The sequence below is a fragment of the Heptranchias perlo genome, chromosome 38 (assembly GCF_035084215.1).
Source record: "Heptranchias perlo isolate sHepPer1 chromosome 38, sHepPer1.hap1, whole genome shotgun sequence".
NCBI classification, from domain to species: domain Eukaryota; kingdom Metazoa; phylum Chordata; class Chondrichthyes; order Hexanchiformes; family Hexanchidae; genus Heptranchias; species Heptranchias perlo.
The window spans coordinates 9,857,128-9,878,227 of NC_090362.1; positions in this window are offsets into that span (position 1 = coordinate 9,857,128).

The following is a 21,100-nucleotide window of genomic DNA, read 5'->3' on the forward strand; positions in this document are numbered from 1 at the left end:
TTTTTTGTTTATTAGTTTTAATAATATTGGAGAAGGGGTAAAAAGGCTGTTTGACTGACAGTTAAGAGTCGTCCAATCGGGTAATGGCGCGCCTGTTCGCTTTCCAATTGGCCGTGGGAAGGCGATGGTGGACGTATCAGGCGACCAATGGCGGTAGCGTGGGGACGGGGGCAGTGGGAGGTCACATGATGAAACCTCCCAGACTAAGTCCAACCAGAGTTAGTAACTCTATCCTGATGTGTCAGCTGTTCTGTGTTATACAAACACACAGTGAATGCCTTATAGTCAGTAGCACAAGCCAGCTATCTGACTACAATTGGGCTCAATGGTAGCACTCTTACCTCTGGATCAGAAGGTTGTCTAGGTTCAAGTCCCACTCGAAGAGACCTGAGCACAAAATCCAGGCTGATACTCCAGTGTACTACCGAGGGAGTGCTGCACTGTTGGAGGTGCCGTCTTTCAGATGAGACGTTAAACTGAGGCCTCAGATATAAAAGATCCCATGGCACTATTTTGAAGAAGAGCAGGGGAGTTATCCCTGGTGTCCTGGCTAATATTTATCCCTCAAGCAACATAATTAAAAAAACAGATTATCTGGTCATTAACACATTGCTGTTTGTGGGAGCTTGCTGTGCGCAAATTGGTTGCCATGTTTCCTACATTACAACAGTGACTATACTTAAAAAGTACTTCATTGGCTGTAAAGCGCTTTGGGATGTCCCGAGGTCATGAAAGGCGCTATAGAAATGCAAGTCTTTCTTTTTTTTCTAAGCTTACTTACGGTCTAGTTATTTAAGTAAAAAAATAGAACAGATTTCTAACACGTGCTTATGACATAAAGCAAAAAGAATGACCATAATCTTCAACAGGTTTAATCCAGACTATGAATACAGTAAAGCTGCTCTTCGAAGTACTGATGTTTCCATGGAAACACCGTGTGTAAGTCAAACATTAAGAGGACTCTAAGTGGCCCTAATGTTCAACAGAATTAAATATAATTTTGTTGGCTGATATTATCTTTCAACAAGATAATAAATTGCCATATGATTTCACCAATATTTGATGGATTTTGAGACAAAGTATAAATCAGTGCCTGCATGTGTTAAGTTCTGAGGGAATCATGATGCCAACCATATGAATAAGAAAAGAAAGAAAGACTTGCATTTATATAGCGCCTTTCAAGACCTCAGGACATCCCAAAGCGTTTTACAGCCAATGAAGTACTGTTGTAAAGTAGGAAAAGAAGAATTGATTCCATTTGTTCAGGGTCAGAATGAAGTTAGAATCACAGAGTGATACAGCACTGAAGAAGGCTATTCGGCCCATCATGCCTGTGCCAGCCCTTTGAAAGAGCTATCCAAATAGAATCATAGAATGGTTACGGCACAGTAGGAGGCCATTCAGCCCATCGAGCCTGCGCCGGCTCTCTGCAAGAGCAATCCAGCTAGTCCCACTCCCCGTAGCCCTATAAATTTTTCTCCTTCAGGTAGCTATCTAATTCCTTTATGAAAGCCACAATTGACCCTGCTTCCACCCCACTTTCACTCAGTGCATTCCAGATCCTAACCACTCGCTGTGTAAAGAAGTTTTTCCTCATGTCGCCTTTGGTTCTTTTGCCAATCACCTTAAACCTGTGTCCTCTGGTTCGCGACCTTTCCGCCAATGGGAACAGTTTCTCTTTATTTACTCTGTCTAGACCTGTCACGATTTTGAACACTTGTATCAAATCTCCTCTCAACCTTCTCTGCTGTGAGGAACACAATCCCAGCTGCTCCAGTCTTTCCACGTAACTGAGGAGAATTGGGAATTGCGGCGTGTACTTCCACAATTTCCACCCTTACTTCCCTCAGCAACCTAGGATGCATCCCATCCGGACCTGGTGACTTATTTATTTTAATTAGAGCTAGCCTTTCTAGTACTTCATCAATTTTTATCCCATACAGTATCTCAACTACCTCCCCTTTTACTGTGACTTTGGCAGCATCTTCTTCCTTGGTAAAGACAGGTGCAAAGTATTCATTTAGTACCTCCGCCATGCCCTCTGCCTCCATGCATAGATCTCCTTTTTGGTCCCTAATCAGCCCCACTCCTTCTCTTACCACCCGTTTACTATTTATATGCCTATAGAAGACTTTTGGATTCCCTTTTATGTTAGCTGCCAATCTATTCTCATACTCTTTGCCCCTCTTATTTCCTTTTTTACTTCCCCTCTGAACTTTGTGTACTCAGCCTGGTTCTCACTTCCATTAATAACCTGACATCTGTCATACCCCCCCTTTTTCTGATTCATCTTACTCTCTATCTCTTTCGTCATCCAGTGAGCCCTGGCTTTGGTTACTCTACCTTTCCCCTTCGTGGGAATGTACCTAAACTGTACCCAAACCATCTCCCCTTAAAAGGCCGCCCATTGTTCAATTACAGTTTTGCCTGCCAATCTTTGAATCCAATTTACTTGGGCCAGATCTGTTCTCAACTTACTGAAATTGGCCCTCCTCCAATTAAGTATTTTTACTCTAGCTTGCTTTGTGTCCTTTTCCATAACTAATCTAAACCTTATGATATTATGATCACTGTTCCCTAAATGTTCCCCCAATGACACTTGCTCCACTTGACTCACTTCATTCCCAGAATCAGATCCCAGCAATGCCTCCTTCCTCATTGGGCCGGAAATATACTGGTCAAGAAAGTTCCCCTGAACACACTTCAAAAATTCCTCCCCCTCTTTGCCCATTACACTGTTACTATCCCAGTCTATATTAAGATAGTTGAAGCCCCCCATTATCACTACTCTATAATTCTTACACATCTCTGTAATTTCCCTGCAAATTTGCTTCTCTATATCCTTTCCACTAGTTGGTGGCCTATAGAATACATCCAGTAGTGTAATGGCACCTCTATTGTTTCTTAACTTTAACCAAATAGATTCTGTCCTTGACCCCTCTAGGACATCCTTTCTCTCCAGCAATGCAATATTCTCCTTAATCAATACTGCCACCCACCTCCTTTCTTTCCTTCCCTATATTTCCTGAACATCTTGTATCCAGGAATATTTAGTACCCAATCCTGCCCTTTTTTGACCCTGGTCTCCGTTATTGCCATGACATCATATTCCCATGTGACTATTTGTGCCAGCAATTCACCAACTTTATTTACCATGTTAGTCCCACTCCCCTGCTCTTTCCCCACAGCCCTGCAAATTTTTCCACTTCAAGTATTTATCCAATTCCCTTTTGAAAGGTATTATTGAATCTGCCTCCACCGACCTTTCAGGCAGTGCATTCCAGATCGTAACAGCTCGCTGCATAAATTTTTGTTTCCTCATGTTGACACTGGTTCTTTTGCCAATTCGCTTAAAATTAAAAGACTGAATTCAAATTCTCAAACTGCCATGGTGGGACTTAAACTCATGTTCTACTGGATTAGTCTAGGCCTGTTTGATTGCTAATGCCAGTCACACTGCTGTACCCCAACTTGTGACAGTTGGTGGAGTGGTAATATTAAGGTGGGTATAGTATGCACTATATATAGAATTTATTTTCTGGTAGGTCTGGAGACAGAAGCCAACAATATTTTAATTTTTGATATTTCATTTGGTTCACTTGGCTCCATGTATTAATATCTAAATATTTCCTGATGTCTAAACTGGACAGAAAATGACTATAGAGCTGCATTATGTACATTGGGATAATCTATTCCTAGCAAAATGAAACACATGCTTCCTGACTCCCATTTTAAGTTGTCTCCTGCCATATCACTAAATGTTTTTGAGCCTCTTAATGATGTTACCAGATGAATGTTTAATGCATTTTGTGTGACATTCCTTTGTCTGATGTTTTAACACAGGAGTTAACCCATTTATTGTAAACAGCTTAGTGGACGAAAGAAAACTCCTACAATGGAATGATGCCAAGTGTGAAGAACTTCAGTTACATAGAGTGACTGCAGAAGCTGGGGTTGTTCTCCTTAGGGCAGAGAAGGTTAAGGGGAGATTTAATGGAGGGGTTCAAAATTATGTGAGGTTTTAATAGGGTAGCTAGGGAGCAACTGTTTCCACTGGCAGGAGGGTCGGTAACCAGAGGTCACAGATTTAAGATAATTGGCAAAAGAACTGGAGGAGAGACGTGGAGACATTTTTTTTACACAGCGAGTTATGATCTGGAATGCACTGCTCGAAAGGGTGATGGAAGCAGATTCAGTAACAACGCTCGAAAGGGAATTGGATATACGTTTAAAAAGGATAAATTTGTAGGGTTACGGGGAAGGAACAGGGGGAGTGGGACTAATTGGTAGCTCTTTCAGAGAGCATGATGGGCCGAATGGCCTCCTTTTACGCTATATGATTCTGTGATTCTATAAAGTGTTTGTCTGCTAAAATCAGCATTAGTATCTGTAATCTGCTTCCACTGATAAATGATAGTATGATAAATAGCTCCTCCTTACAGTAACTGCATGGAACCCTACACACTGAAGCCTAAGGGAACTGCTCCAACACTGTGACCTTGCACGTTGCCCCTTAGGAGCCAGGATCTGATGCCCTTCTTCCCATCCCAAAGGGAAATAGTGGTCCATTCAGAGTCACATCTTGGCACTTGCTATATTAGAGATGGGGAGTGCTGTTCTATTGTCATTTCTCTTTATCCTTCATCACATCATAATTATCCTCTCCCTTCATTAATGTAGAACGCTTCAAAATTAGGGCTTGATCAAAATTAAAAGTGTATCAGTGAGCTCACTGAACAATGCTGTCTCGTTTCAGCCGAATCTTAAATGAGAGCCTCGCGAGGCACAATGGGCTGATGTAGTCAAGGATGAGATTTACCTAAATCATTGATCAGGTGCCAGCTTTGAGCAATGGGTGATGATAAATCAGTTTACAGATGACAAACCTTTCGTAATTATCCATTTAACTGCATGGGATCTCTTATCAGCCCCTATTAATAAAGAAAGAAAGTAAAAGGACAAAAGGACTTGCATTTATATAGCGCCTTTCACGACCTCAGGACGTCCTAAAGCGCTTTACAGCCAATGAAATACTTTTGCAGTGTAGTCATTGTTGTAATGTAGGAATCGCGGCAGCCAGTTTGCGCACAGCAAGATCCCACAGACAGCAATGTGATAATGATCAGTTAACCTGTTTTAGTGATGTTGGTTGAGGGAATGGAAACTGCCACGGTTACTACTGCCCTCAGCTTTTCTATCCCTGACTCCTTCCAGACTGGCACAGGCATCGACTGCAGTGTCAACCAACGTGCTGTCCACACCAGATGACTAATGCATCAGTCAACATGGCCAACTGAGTAGCGACAACAGCCTGTCATGGCTATCCACGATTCCCACAATGCTGCATTTCCCAGAGCAGATGCGCTGTTGACGGTAGCCATTTTCCCAACTGACCAGCAGGTTCCTGCTCCTCCTCTGCCACCCCCATGTCCCACCCCTCTCCTGTGCCCTCTAACTCACCCGGTGCCTGCTCCTTAAGCTCACTATCAGCATTGCTACACATTTCAGGCCTGCTCTAGATTTATTCTCTGGTTTAGCTTTGCTGGTCTCATCCATAAGCAAACCCCGCATCCCTTACCATTAGGAGTTTATCTTTACTACACGATATCTACTCATACAATAGTGCGACCTGGGGGCTATAACATTGAAAGCCCCATGTTATATGAACTGGACACCAGAATCTTGCACATAAAACCATGGGGGCTTTTCCAGTTTTCTCAAAGGCGGATTGATTAGCACTTTCATGAGGCAAAACCAGATATGAATCATCAAGCAGCTTTATAGAATCATAGAAGTTACAACATGGAAACAGGCCCTTCGGCCCAACATGTCCATGTCGCCCAGTTTATACCACTAAGCTAGTCCCAATTTCCTGCACTTGGCCCATATCCCTCTATACCCATCTTACCCATGTAACTGTCCAAATGCTTTTTAAAAGACAAAATTGTACCCGCCTCTACTACTGCCTCTGGCAGCTCGTTCCAGACACTCACCACCCTTTGAGTGAAAAAATTGCCCCTCTGGACCCTTTTGTATCTCTCCCCTCTCACCTTAAATCTATGCCCCCTCGTTATAGACTCCCCTACCTTTGGGAAAAGATTTTGACCATCTACCTTATCTATGCCCCTCATTATTTTATAGACTTCTATAAGATCACCCCTTAACCTCCTACTCTCCAGGGAAAAAAGTCCCAGTCTGTCTAACCTCTCCCTATAAGTCAAACCATCAAGTCCCGGTAGCATCCTAGTAAATCTTTTCTGCACTCTTTCTAGTTTAATAATATCCTTTCTATAATAGGGTGACCAGAACTGTACACAGTACTCCAAGTGTGGCCTCACCAATGCCCTGTACAACTTCAACAAGACATCCCAACTCCTGCATTCAATGTTCTGACCAATGAAACCAAGCATGCCGAATGCCTTCTTCACCACCCTATCCACCTGTGACTCCACTTTCAAGGAGCTATGAACCTGTACTCCTAGATCTCTTTGTTCTATAACTCTCCCCAACGCCCTACCATTAACGGAGTAGGTCCTGGCCCGATTCGACCTACCAAAATGCATCACCTCACATTTATCTAAATTAAATTCCATCTGCCATTCATCGGCCCACTGGCCCAATTTATCAAGATCCCGTTGCAATCCTAGATAACCTTCTTCACTGTCCACAATGCCACCAATCTTGGTGTCATCTGCAAACTTACTAACCATGCCTCCTAAATTCTCATCCAAATCATTAATATAAATAACAAATAACAGCGGACCCAGCACCGATCCCTGAGGCACACCGCTGGACACAGGCATCCAGTTTGAAAAACAACCCTCTACAACCACCCTCTGTCTTCTGTCGTCAAGCCAATTTTGTATCCAATTGGCTAGCTCACCTTGGATCCCATGAGATTTAACCTTATGTAACAACCTACCATGCGGTACCTTGTCAAAGGCTTTGCTGAAGTCCATGTAGACCACGTCTACTGCACAGCCCTCATCTATCTTCTTGGTTACCCCTTCAAAAAACTCAAATCAAATTCGTGAGACATGATTTTCCCCTCACAAAACCATGCTGACTGTTCCTGATTAGTCCCTGCCTCTCCAAATGCCTGTAGATCCTGTCCCTCAGAATACCCTCTAACAACTTACCCACTACAGATGTCAGGCTCACCGGTCTGTAGTTCCCAGGCTTTTCCCTGCCGCCCTTCTTAAACAAAGGCACAACATTTGCTACCCTCCAATCTTCAGGCACCTCACCTGTAGCTGTCGATGATTCAAATATCTCTGCTAGGGAACCCGCAATTTCCTCCCTAACCTCCCATAACGTCCTGGGATACATTTCATCAGGTCCCGGAGATTTATCTACCTTGATGCGCGTTAAGACTTCCAGCACCTCCCTCTCTGTAATATGTACACTCCTCAAGACATCACTATTTATTTCCCCAAGTTCCCTAACATCCATGCCTTTCTCAACCGTATCCATGCCTTTCTCAACCTTTCATGCTTTATTTTACTTTCAGCAAGTGAACATACAAATTAAGATTTATAGGAACTCTCATCTCACTGCGGCTTAATTTCGCTAAACTTCCACCCACGAAAGGGTTTAATGGGGTAGACATAAAGAAGATGTTTCCACTTGTGGGGGAGACCGAAACTAGGGGCCATAAATACAAGATAGTCACTAATAAATCCAATAGAGAATTCAGGAGAAACTTCTTTACCCAGAGAGTGGTTAGACTGTTGTGATAAAAGTGAAAAGAGAAGGTTGTTCTCCTTGGAAGAGAGATGGTTGCGAGATTTGATAGAGGTGTTCAAAATCATGAAGGGTCTGGACAGAGTAGATAGAGAGAAACTGTTCCCATTGGCGAAAGGGTCAAGAACCAGAGGACATTGATTTAAGGTGATTGGCAAAAGAACCAAAGGTGACAAGAGGAAAAACTTTTTTACACAGAGAGTGATTAGGATCTGGAATTCACTGCTTGAGTGGGTGTTGGAGGTAGATTCAATCATGGCCTTCAAAAGGGAACTGGATAAGTACTTGAAAGGAAAAAATTTGCAGGGCTACGGGGATAGAGCGGAGGAACGGGACTAGCTGGATTGCTCTTGCGTAGAGCCGGCACGGACTCAATGGGCCGAATGGCCTCCTTCCATGCTGTAACCTTTCTATGATACTATGATTAGTAATGTCTCTTTTCCCAATGTGCTTTGATAAGATTGACAACATCGATAGCATTTGGTGCTCCATGTCTATTCAGTTGTGGATCCATAGCTGAATGCTAGAAGAGAGATGAGAGTAACTGCCTTTGACATCAAGGCAGCATTCGACTGATTGTGGCACCAAGGTGCCCTCGCAAAACTGGGGTCAATGGGGGAGGGTTAAAGGGAAAACTCTCTGTAATTGATTGAAAGAAAGAAAGAACTTTCATTTATATAACGCCTTTCACCACCTCAGGACGTCCCAAAGCGCTTTAAAGCCAATTAAATATTTTTGAAGTGTAGTCACTGTTGTAATGTAGGAAACGCGGCAGCCAACTTGCACACAGCAAGATCCCACAAACAACAATGTGATAATGACCAGATAATCTGTTTTAGTGCTGTTGGTTGATGGATAAATATTGGCCAGGACACCGGGGAGAACTCCCCTGCTCTTCTTCAAAATAGTGCCATTGGTCTTTTCCGTCCACCTGAGAGGGCAGATGTCGGTTTAACGTCTCATCCGAAAGATGGCACCTCCAATAGTGCAGCACTCCCTCAGTACTGCACTGGAGTGTCAGCCTGGATTTTGTTTGTTAAGAGAGTATGTTTTGTAAAATATTTAAATGGCGGGGCTGGGGAGTTGGCCCCACAAACAGCAATTAAATAATTGACCAGAAAATCTGTTTTAGCTATGTTCATTGGGGGATAAGTATTGGCCAGGACACTTTCTTTTATTTGAAAGAAGTGCCAGGTAAAGACCATCTCAAACAAGTGAAAGCTCAACCATTTCCCCGTGATCTTCATTGGCACCACCATCGCTGAGTTCCCACCATCAACATCTCGGGAGTTACCATTGACCAGAAGCTTAACTGGATCAGCCATATCAACACTGTGGCCATGAGTAAGGCAGATGCTTGGTGCTCTGCGATGAATGAACCATCTTCTGATCCCCTCAAAGCCGTTCCACCATCTACAAGGCTCAAATTAGGAGTGTGATGGAATATTCTCCACTCCCCTGAATGGATACAACATCAACAACACTCAAGAAGCTTAAAACCACCCAGGCCAGAACAGTTTGTTTGATTGACACCCCTGACAGTGGACTCAATGTCTAGCCCCTCCATCTTTTATAATGCCTAGAATCTTCGCCCAATGCCTGAGTATTCATCAATGAATCTGAACTATGTTTTTTAATGATTCATTGACAGTATAAGTACATTTTGTTTGATAATTACTCCCGAATCACATAATCCAGCAAACTGTCACTGTACAGCTGCATATAAATAGAGTCTGGGATCAATATATAGCTTTCTGCAGCAAATTAGACAGCTCACTGACCTCTGTAGCATTTAACTGTGAACCTTCAGGTGGGAGATTTCCTCTGTTCACTATTTGTAGTGAAAATCGTAAACACATGTATGGGGAATGCACTTAGAGCTGCACTATAGGCAGCAAGCTGAGTACCAGTCCTCATGGATTGCTGGCAGAAAATTCATATTGTTTAAAAGACTTTCTGAGGGATTTTGCAATCCGGCACTCGCAGTGGGGATCCACGATCGCAGGGAGAATCAATGCCAGCCCTACCTCCGATCCACTCTCGTTTAATTCATTCTCAGGATGTGGGCATCGCTAGCAAGGATGGGATTTATTGCCCATCCCTAGTTGCCCTTGAGAAGGTGGTGGTGGGCCTTCTTCTTGAACCGCTGCAGTCCGTGTGGTGAAGGTTCTCCCACAGTGCTGTTAGGTCGGGACCTCCAGGATTTTGATCCAGCGACGATGAAGAAACGGCCGATATATGTCTAAGTCGGGATAGTGTGTGACTTGGAGGGGTACCAGGAGGTGATGGTGTTCCCATATACCTCTCTGTGAGCATGCCTTCCCCACTAGATGCATGGGATCGCAGAATCACCCCCTTTACGAACTACAACTTAATATCATGGGCTGCATAGTCAGGAAATTTCCTTAATTAAAAATTAACCTCATACATTCTCTACATCTGCATAATGTCCTGTTTTATTAATGCAACAGGTCCTGATCACTATTGCACGGTTCCTCAGAGAAAATGCACTAGCTAAACATTCTGACATCGCAACAACAATTTGCATTTATATATCACCTTTAACGTAGTAAAACGTTTCAAGGCGCTTCACAGGAGCTTTATCGGACAAAAAAATTGACACCGAGAAGGAGATATTAGGACAGGTGAAAGTTTGGTCAAAGAGGTAGGTTTTAAGGAGCATCTTGAAGGAGCAAGAGGTGGAGGTGGAGAGGTTTAGGGAGGGAGTTCCAGAGCTTAGGGCCTAGGCAGCTAAAGGCACAGCAACCAACGAGCGATGGAAATCGGGGACGCGCAAGAGGCCAGAGTTGGAGGAGCGCAAAGATCTCGGAGGGTTGTAGGGCTGAAGGAGGTCACGGAGATAGGGAGGGGCGAGGCCACGGAGGGATTTGAAGACGAGGATGAGAATTTTAAACTCGAGGGCTTGTTTTAAAGCGTGACTAACCTTTGAAACTCACTTGCTTTAAAGGTTAGTCACCGTGACACTACTGGACGGGGTTAACAAAGCCTGATTCGAATGTTATCTTGTCTCGACTACTCACCGATGCATGATCTCCTGAACTAAATGGCTGAGTAAACAGCGGAGGCCAATGCTCAACCTGCCTCCGCAGACCACCCCAACTTTTCACTGTAAGAGAGATCATTCTTGAGAAGTCTTAAGCCTCTGTTTATACTGGAGCTTCCAATATGGAGCTTAATTGTACGCAAAGGTCAGTGATGTAAATACGAGGAACAGAACAGAGCAACAAGCGTCCTACAGCAAGGACCTCTACCACCTGATCTCTGTCATCAGCAGATTCACTGAACTGTCAGAGATCAGCGCTCACAGATTGAATGAGACATCCCATAATACTGCCGCCATATTTGAAGTAATGCAGTTCAACATACTGAACTTTGGATGAAACCTCAAAAGCAGGAAATAGGGTTAAAAAAAAGCCTTGCGCTGCTGCCCCCGATTTTAACTGGGGGCGAGTGTAGGGCCCATGGGGGGAGCCTGATGCTCGCCTAGGGTTGCCAACCCTCCAGGATTGGCCTGGAGACTCCAGGAATTAAAGGTTAATCTCCAGGACACTGCTGTGAGCAACACCCGGGAGAAAAAGCAAAGCGGGTTTTTTTTTAAGAAGTGTGTGCTTTTCTTTCATTTTCTTTAAACTCTTTAATTTCTTAGTTCTAAATATATTGGAGATGGGAAAAAAAAAAGGCTGTTTGAGTGGGGGCCGGAGGGGGTTTGCAAGCGGGAGGTCAGGCAAGGAAACCTCCAGGAATTCATCCAACCAGAGTTGGCAACCCTACGCTCGCCCCAGCTCGCTGACGTGACGTCAGGAACCAACTTACACCCCAGGCCTCATTTAAACAGACAAGGCCCGAACTCAGAGTCAATGACGTCAGGCCAGCAAGTGGGAGTCGGGCTCGCGCAGCAGGACACCACAGCCTGGGGCTTGCGGGAATGGTCCCTGGCAAGACGGGTGAAGTAGGAAAGGGGGTCAAAGAGTGTGGGGGGTGGGGGTGGGGGTGGGGCGTTCCAGGCAGTTGCAGGAACGCCTCCTGGCCCCCTGAGGAAACTTTTAAGGAATAAAACAATGTGACCTTTTCGGCCTTCCTCTGGGCCTGCTGATTCTCCGTACCCGGTTTCCCTGGCGATTAAATGATGTCATCAGACCCCCGAATGTCAATGAGGCCCCTACCTGCCTGAGGGCGAGGACCTCACGCGGGGCCCGAAACGTGCCTGTTAAAATGGGTGTGTGTGTGTGTGTGTGTAGCCTGGCTCTGCTGCCAAAATTTTAACCCCACCTCGTCGGTCCTGTTGTGCTCATGCAGGGGGAGAGCTGCTTGTGTCTTCATTTATTACAGCTCCAACTAAACAGAAAAGTATTGGCATTGAAGCTCACAGTGAAATCGGGGCTAGGTGCTTTTTTGTAAGTGTTTGCAGCTGTGTCCAGTACACTTCCAGTCCTCAGTTAATCTGTAGCAATACCCAGCACTGGTCCCAGCTGGGCCTTTACTTGTTTGCTACATCCTCCTCCACACACACTCCCCCCTTCCCCCACACGGCTGTAGAGACTCTTAATTAAAATTTAGTTTGACGGTGGTTGCAGACTTTGATGTGCAATATTTATACAGTTTTCCTTGAAGTCAGTTCTTGCCAATCTTATTAGCAACATCCAATGCATCATAGTCGGGGGCCAGATGGAGGTAGTCTTTCTTCTCACCGTCAAGCCTGATAAGAGTGTAGACTTTAGCGACATCAGTATCATACAGTTTCTCGATAGCCTGTTTGATCTGGTGCTTATGGCCTTGATGTCAACAATGGAAATGAAGATGATGTTGTCCTCAATTTTCTTCATGGTGGACTCAATGTTCAGAGGGAACTCAGCGTTAGGATAATGGTCCCGTTTGCTCCTCCTCTTTCTGAGGTCGTCGTTGTCCATCCTTCGATAGCGAAGAAGACAACCGGAATATCATCTCCTGTCCTAATATCTCCTCATTTGGCTCAGTGTCAAATTTTGTCTGATAATCGCTCCTGTGAAGCACCTTGGGATGTTTTACTACGTTAAAGGCGCTATATAAATGCAAGTTGTTGATATTGTTAGGAACAGGAGTAGGCCACCAGCCCCTCGAGCCTGTTCCGCCATTTAATTAGATCATGGCTGATCTGTACCTCAACTCCATTTACCTGCCTTTGCTCCATATCCCTTGATACCCTCATCCAACAAAAATTTAACGATCGCAGTCTTGAAAATTTCAAGTGACTCCTGAGGAAAAGTTCTCCAAGGTTTGTTCCTTGCGTTTCAAAGCTAAACCCCCCCCCCCCCACAAATATCTAGAATATCTAGTTACCTTTATGTTCTATATTGTCTTTCCTTTGCATCAGACTCCTATGCTCCCAGCAGCTAAGGAACCATCATGTCCTTAGTAAAATTCAATCATCTCTATCTGTACTTACTTTAATTACCCTTAATCTCATTCCGAACCAAATGTTCATCCACCTCTTCCTGAAAGGTGCTAATCAGCACAATGTTAGCTCCTTTCCATGGAAGTCTATTACCCATTTATCATATCTCTTCGATTCATTGCCCTGTTTACAGTGCAGCTAAAACTGACTTGGTATCACAAAACAATTTGCACCAAATGACAGTACTATTTTTTTATTGCGAAACCTTAGGTGATGAGCCAAGGGCCATGCCGTAGGATTCCCAAGAAGATTAGGAGAAAAGTTGAGGTAAATCAAGAAATAGTGATCAGGTGACACAATGGAATTGATAATTCAGTGGAAATGGAGAGAGATGTAAAACGGGTTGCTGATTCGCTATCACCTCTTTTACACTATCGCACAAAAAGCCAGACATTTCAAACTCCTTTTCCCGGTCTATACACCCCTCCAAGGCCTTTCCCCACCCTATCCTGCAATCTACTCAAGCCTTATATCCCCCCATCTCCATAATGGTCAGTTCCTCTACCTCTGACCTTCTGTGCGTTCCCCCCAACTCCATCCACCTCACCTCATCATTGGTGCCACAGCCATCGCGAACCTTGGCCCTACTATTAGGGACTTCCTCCTAAACCTCCCTGCCTCTCCACCTTTAAAAACCTTCTTGACCTCTCCTAATCTCTCGCTCTCTGGTTTGGCATTCATTTTCCTTACACCTATATGTGAGGCATCTTAGGTTCTTTCTACACGTTAAAAGGTGCTATTTTAAATGCAAGTTGTCGCTATTTGTCATAAGTAAAACATTTACAAACAGGATGGCTCTAATACAATGATATAATAATTGAAAGAGAAAAAAAGAAAGACTTGCATTTATATAGCGCCTTTCACGACCTCAGGACATCCCAAAGCGCTTTACATCCAAATAAGTACTTTTGAAGTGTAGTCATTGTTGTAATGTAGGAAACACGGCAGCCAATTTGTGCACAGCAAGATCCCACAAACAACAATGAGATAATGACCAGATAATCTGTGTTAGGTATAGGTTGAGGGATAAATATTGGCCAGGACACCGGGGAGAACTCCCCTGTTCTTCTTCGAATAGTGCCATGGGATCTTTTACATCCACCTGAGAGGGCAGACGGGGCCTCGGTTTAACGTCTCATCCGAAAGGTAGGGGAATGTAATATGTGTGTGTTATCCATTTGTACATGAACTTCACCAATTAGAAAATATTCCAAATGACTTTTTAATCAGTTGAAGCTGAAAATTAATTGAAAACATTAATAACCTTGATAACTAATGTCTTTCCGTCACAAGGTAAGGAAATAAGTGGAAATGACAGACTAATATTTAAAAAAACATGGGGGTCTAAGTTTGTTAGCCCCCGAAATCGAGCGCGATTCTCGGGGCGGGCAGTTACAGCACGCCAGAATGTGAGAGTCCGAGGACCATGCTAATTTTAAATTTGAGATAGATAGCTTTTTGCCAACCAAAGGTATTAAAGGATATGGGCCAAAGGCAGGTATATGGAGTTAGATCACAGATCAGCCATGATCTTATCAAATGGCGGAGCGGGCTCGAGGGGCTGAATGGCCTACTCCTGTTCCTATGTTCCTAGTCCTTCGGGTGAGCTGCGGGCACCAATGATACGCCCTGATGCAGCACGCCTGTCGGGGCCTAGCCAACTCTGTCCGTCACCGCGGCCCACAGGTAGGACCCAAGATGGGTGGAGGGGCGGGGGTGATTGAGAGTGGGAGGGGAAGGGAGAGGGGCCGGTACCATCCCACGGTTTTTTTGTGGAGCCAGCAGAAACAAAATTTCGGGCCTTTTCAAAGTTTCGGGCCCTTTTTCGAGTGGTCTCCCTTTAAGGACTGCTGATTAAGACCCGGAAATACCAGTCAGAGTTTGCGATCAATTCAACAGTGGCCCAAACACCCTGCAGATCGGGCACGAACATCTGCCCTTCTAAACTGGTTATCATTGCGTCCATTTTACACCCATAAAACGGGCGCGGAGGGGTTGAATTTATGCCCCATCGTCTTTGGAATTTAAGAAATTTCCAGACAGCCCACTCAAAAACTGGATGGTGTATCCCAGAATCAGATGGGTGGCAATACTGAGACTTAACTACCTCCTGGTCAACTGCAATGATGACAAAGTGATTGATGAAGGAGAGGGAGCTGACTGTGGACTCAAGGCCAGCCATGGGTTCCTGCACAGACCTCGTGCCCGCTGTTCCTCTGCCCCAATCCTCTCCACTTCACCTCCTGTGCCACTTGTTTCCTCACTCCCAGGCACCATCTCAGGCAGGGCCGGGCGAGGTGGAAATTAGATGGAATTAGTGAGGATGTTAAAGGCTAATCTCCAGGACACTGCTGCGAGCAAACCCAGGAGAAGAATCATAGGAGCAATAAAAAATTGTGGTTTTAAAAAATTTTCTTTGAACGCTTTTATTTATTAGTCATAAAAATATCGGACGTGGAGGAAAAAAGCTGTTTGGCTGACAGTCAAGAATCATCCAATCAGGTAACGAAGAGTCTGTTTGCTTTCCAATTGGCCGTGGGTAAGGCGGAGCGCCGCGGGTGTGGATGTGTTGGGTGACCAATGGCGGGAGGGTGGGAGCGGGGCGGTTGGAGGCAGGAGCACATGTGATGGCACCTCCAGAGATACGTCCAAGCAGAGTTGGCGACCCTAATGGAGGGTGGTGGTCAATCAAGATTGTATATCGCATGTACCACTTCCCAAATGTCACTTCTCTGTACTGGATGGGCCATGGGCCAAAAGGTATCCTCCTGTATGTCTCTCTGGTCAAGACCCCATGTTTAGCCATCAGGACAGCAGTCTGAGAAACCACAAAGCCCAAGAATGGGCCTTCCAATTCCAGGGGGCCCAACCCAATGGTTGCTAGGCCTACTCTTTTGAGAGCGAAGGGTTACATCGAGTTACATCCAAACTACAGCACAGAAACAGGCCATTCGGCCCAACTGGTCCATGCCAGCATTTATGCTCCACCTGTGCCTCCTCCCTCCCTACTTCATCTAACCCTATGAGCACATCCTTCTATTCCTTTTTCCCTCATGCGATTATCTAGCTTCCCCTTAAATGTATCTATACTATTTGCCTCAACTATTCCATGTTGTAGCAAGTTCCACAGTCTAACCACTCTCTGGGTAAAGAAGTTTCTCCTGAATTCCCTATTGGATTTATTAGCGACTATTTTATATTTGTGACCTCAAGTTTTGGTCCCCCCCCCCACAAGTGGGAACATTTTCTCTGCGTCTACCCTATCAAACCCTTTCATTATCTTAAAGACCTCTATCAGGTCACCCCTCAGCCTTCTCTTTCCTAGAGAAAAGAGCCCCAGCCTGTTCATCCTTTCCTGATAAGTATATCCTATCATCCTTGTGAATCTTTTCTGCACCCTCTCAAATGCCTCTGTATCCTTTCTATAATATGGAGACCAGAAAACTCGGTTGTTACTGCACGGAGGCTGGCGCAGCTCCAGTTGATAGTTGTAAATAGGTGCATCCCTCTGCTGTGGTAGAATGAAGCCCTCCCTGCAACTAAACCACGAATGATACTCTTGAAGGGAATATTCCAATCTGACTAAGTTTAGCCTCTGCCTGGAACTGGGAAATTCCAATCAGTCTGGGGCCTGCTTGAATTGAATTCTTGGAAACTGCAATATGGGACAAACAGTTTGTTTCAAAATTGCTCAACTCTTCGAGACTGAACATGTATTTTCCCGTAGAACCATAACTGTGCTCAATATTAGTTGAGGGTCATATATTATCCATATACCAAGCAATTGTCCATAAACTGGTTCTGGCTGTTCTTAGTACTCACCCTTCAGAGAATCATAGAATAGAATCAAAGAAAGTTATGGTACAAAAGGAGGCCATTCAGCCCATCATGTCCGTGCCGGCCAAAAAAGAGCTATCCAGCTTAATCCCACTTTCCAACACTTGGTCCTTAGCCCTGCAGGTTACAGCACTTCAAGTGCATATCCAAGTACTTTTTCAATGAGTTGAGGGTTTCTGTCTCTACCACCCTCTCAGGCAGTGAGTTCCAGACCCTCACCACCTCTGGATGAAAAAATTTCTCCTTAGCTCCCCTCTAATCCTTCTAATTATTACTTTAAATCTATGCCCCCTGGTCACTGAGGGAAATAGGTCCTCCCTATCCACTCTATCTAGTCCCATCATAATTTTATACACCCCAATTAAATCTCTCCTCAGCCTCCTTTGTTCCAAAAAAATCAACCCCAGCCTATCCAATCTTTCCTCATGGCCAAAATTCTCCAGCCCTGGCAACATCCTCGTAAATCTCCTCCTTACCCTCTCTAGTACAATCACATCTTTCCTGTGATGTGGTGACCAGAACTGTACACAGTACTCAAGCTGTGGCCTAACCAATGTTTTATAAAGTTCCAGCTCCCTGCTCTTATAGTCTATGCCTCGGCTAATAAAGGAAAGTATCCCATATGCCTTTTTAACCACCTTACCTACCTGTCCTGCGACCTTCAGGGATCTGTGGACATGCACTCCAAGGTCCCTCTGTTCCTCTACACCTCTCAGTATTCTCCCATTTATTGTTACTCCCTTGCCAAGTTTGCCCTCCCCAAATGCATTACCTCACACTTCTCTGGATTGAATTCCATTTGGCACTTTTCTGCCCACCTGACCAGTCCATTGATATCTTCCTGCAGTCTACAGCTTTCCTCCTCATTATCAACCAGACGGCCAATTTTTGTATCATCTGCAAACTTCTTGATCAAGCCCCCCACATTCAAGCCCAAACCATGAATATATACCACAAAAAGCAAGGGACCTAATACTGAGCCTTGCGGGACGCCACTGGAAACAGCCTTCCAGTCGCAAAAACACCCGTCAACCATTACCCTTTGCTTCCTGCCACTGAGCCAATTTTGGATCCAACTAGCTTCTTACACCCTGTTGAAAATTTGGTTTTCATGAGGCTTAATACCAGCACATAACACAAACATTTGACTTCAAAGTACTAGGTTTGTCAGAAGAAAATCTTGCTTCCAAGCAGGAAACTAAGATCATTAGATCTTGGCTATTTATACACAACAGTCCAGTGGCAGACAGAATGAGCCTGATGTTACTTTGTTAGTTTTCCAACAGTAGGACCAGTCAAAAAATATTAATATCAATACCTGCTATTGAACTATTCATCAGAAACTTGCAGTATACTCGATCTGTCTGACACAATCATTGCTGTTACTCAACGGGCTGCTCTGTATTGCTGTCAGCACCGAGTTTTCTCAATGTCAACAGGAATTTTTTTGCTTGCAATACAAAATCTTTCTGGCAATGCTAAATTAAAGAGACTCATCACGAGGAGGGAGAGGGGCTTGAATAGCCTCATTTTTGTCATAATGAAGTCAAGTCCCACTGGCACACTAGCTCAGAAATGACTCTTGTGTTTTTTGATCAAATCGCTCCGTGGCCTCACCCCTCCCTAGCTCTGTAACCTCCTCCAGCCCCACAGCCCTCCGCGAATTCTCCATTCCTCCAATTCTGGCCTCTTGTGCACCCCCATTTTCCTTCGCCCCACCATTGTGCCTTCAGCCGTCTAGGCCCTAAGCTCTGGAATTCCCTCCCTAAACCTCTCCGCCTTTCTCTCTCCTCCTTTAAGACGCTCCTTAAAACCTACCTCTTTGACCAAGCTTTTGGTCACCTGACCTAATATCTCCTTATGCGGCTTGGTGTCAAATTTTGTTTGATAATCGCTCCTGTGAAGCGCCTTGGGACGTTTTACTACATTAAAGGCGCTATATAAATGCAAGATGTTGCTGTTGTTATTATGATCACAAAGTGTGTGTATCTGTGCTTCAAATGTGGTGGATAATACTTCACACTCTTGTGTTTTCCTTACTTAGTGGAAAGAACCAATGGAACACTATAGAGTCGACAATGTGGCCCCCACATTGCACCAATGGACCATCATTCCACAGGTACTCCGTGCGCCTGCACCCCACGACCTAATTACACAAGGTCAGCTCATTACCTTGTTTTGATGGCGCTCCCAAGCACATCACATATGGCATATTGGGTTGCAGCCCAAGGTTGTGGGGCAGGATTTCTGACGCCAGCAGCTTTTAAAGGGCTGCTGCCTGCCCTTAAAACTGCACTTCACATTTGACGCTGGGCGGGGCTGAATAGCCTCACTCAACAATTAGTCGCTGATGGTCCTTTAGCCAAGGACGGCCCTGTTTAGAGGAGAGGGAGTACATTGCGATTGGCTTGTTTTGTTAATCCTGCTAATGAATTTGCATTCAACGAAATTGCACATTTTTAATCAGCGCACTGCCAAGATCTTGTTACCAGTTTGAGGAAAGTATAAATCACTGGCATTGACCACAACATGAGATCATTCTTTAAAAAACACCATGTAATTCATTTGGGAACGAGTCAGTCCATTAGATGGCAACTGTTCCTAAAATGCTGGATGGGTGGCTGCTACGTCATGAACTGGGTTATAGTCCAACATTCACTGTGCTCTTAACGCTCAGAATGAAATCTTCCATCACATTAGGACAGGATGCTCCATTGTCAATATAACGGTCTTTGAAAGGACAATAAACATTATCTTATAATTTTTTTTTAAAGAACTGCCCTGCGTCGGATTATTTTAGCAGGATTATATAGTTGACAGCGGTTACTGAGAACTGTTTGCCTAATCATTTCGGGTTACGCTCTCCCTGCAGTGAATCTCTTCATCGAGCTATAACTCGCTCACTGGTAAACGAAAACTGCAAAGGCGCGTGGGTTGTAAATCAGGCTACTCCACTGTCGTGCCTATTCCCCAATCCGTCCTCCCTTACGAGTACAGACCCTATCGGGAGCATGGGATCGGTGCACTTTTCCTTATGGAAAGAAGGCGATACTGAGGTACACAAGGTACTAACTGGGATAGACAGGGGAAACTCCAGGATATTACTTTGAATTAAGCTAGGAAATTAGGAGCAGAAGAGACGATTTTAAATCAGCGAGAAATGGTTTTATACCAGATAAAAAAGGAAGAATTTGGATTTATATAGCCCCCTTCATGACCTCAGGATATCCCAAAGTGCTTCTCAGCCAATGAAGTACTTTTGAAGTGTAGTCACCATTGTAATGTAGGAAACCTGGCAGCCAATTTGCGCACAGCAAGGTCCCACAAACAGCAATGTGATAATGACCAGATAATCTGTTTTAGTGATGTTGGTTGAGGGATAAATATTGGCCAGGACACTGGGGAGAATCCCTCAGAGGAAATTTTTAAAAATTGTCTTTAATGAAGGGGTGATGAATCTTTGGAATGATGTACCGGACAGGATAATAGGGAGAAAAGCCATACAGATGTTGAATGTGAGGCTGGGGTACTGGAAGGATGAACTTTGATGGGCCAAACAGCTTTTTCTAGTCACGGACGGCTCTTCTCTTCTATTTAGATTTCTTTTGTTGATCCCCCTTATTTAGTTATTTTGCATTGGTCTGTTGTTCTGTGAATTCACGATATACAAAGGAACAACTGCTCAGTTAAGATTTCAATATTGTATAAGTATCTTTGGTGCCTTTTGTATGCTCATTAAACCGGGCAATGTCAGTGCAGGGAACACTTTTCTAGTCACTGTTGATATTAAACACTCCCAGGTCAGGTATAGCATGGGTTAAATACAGGGTCAATCTGCCTCAACAATGTGCTCTCTGTATGAGGCTGTCAATTTAGTACCAAATTAATAATTTTGTACTATGGACTCATACCCACTGGAAGCTGGATTGACATTGCTGTAAATTCCTTTCACTTAGATTTGTATAGTATTGGAGAGAGGAGACTTTCATTGCCTCAGTTTGGGTTGGATTCAAACCAAGTTCTAGGAGGTGAAAGGATAATATTAAAATGCACTGCAATTTCATTTCT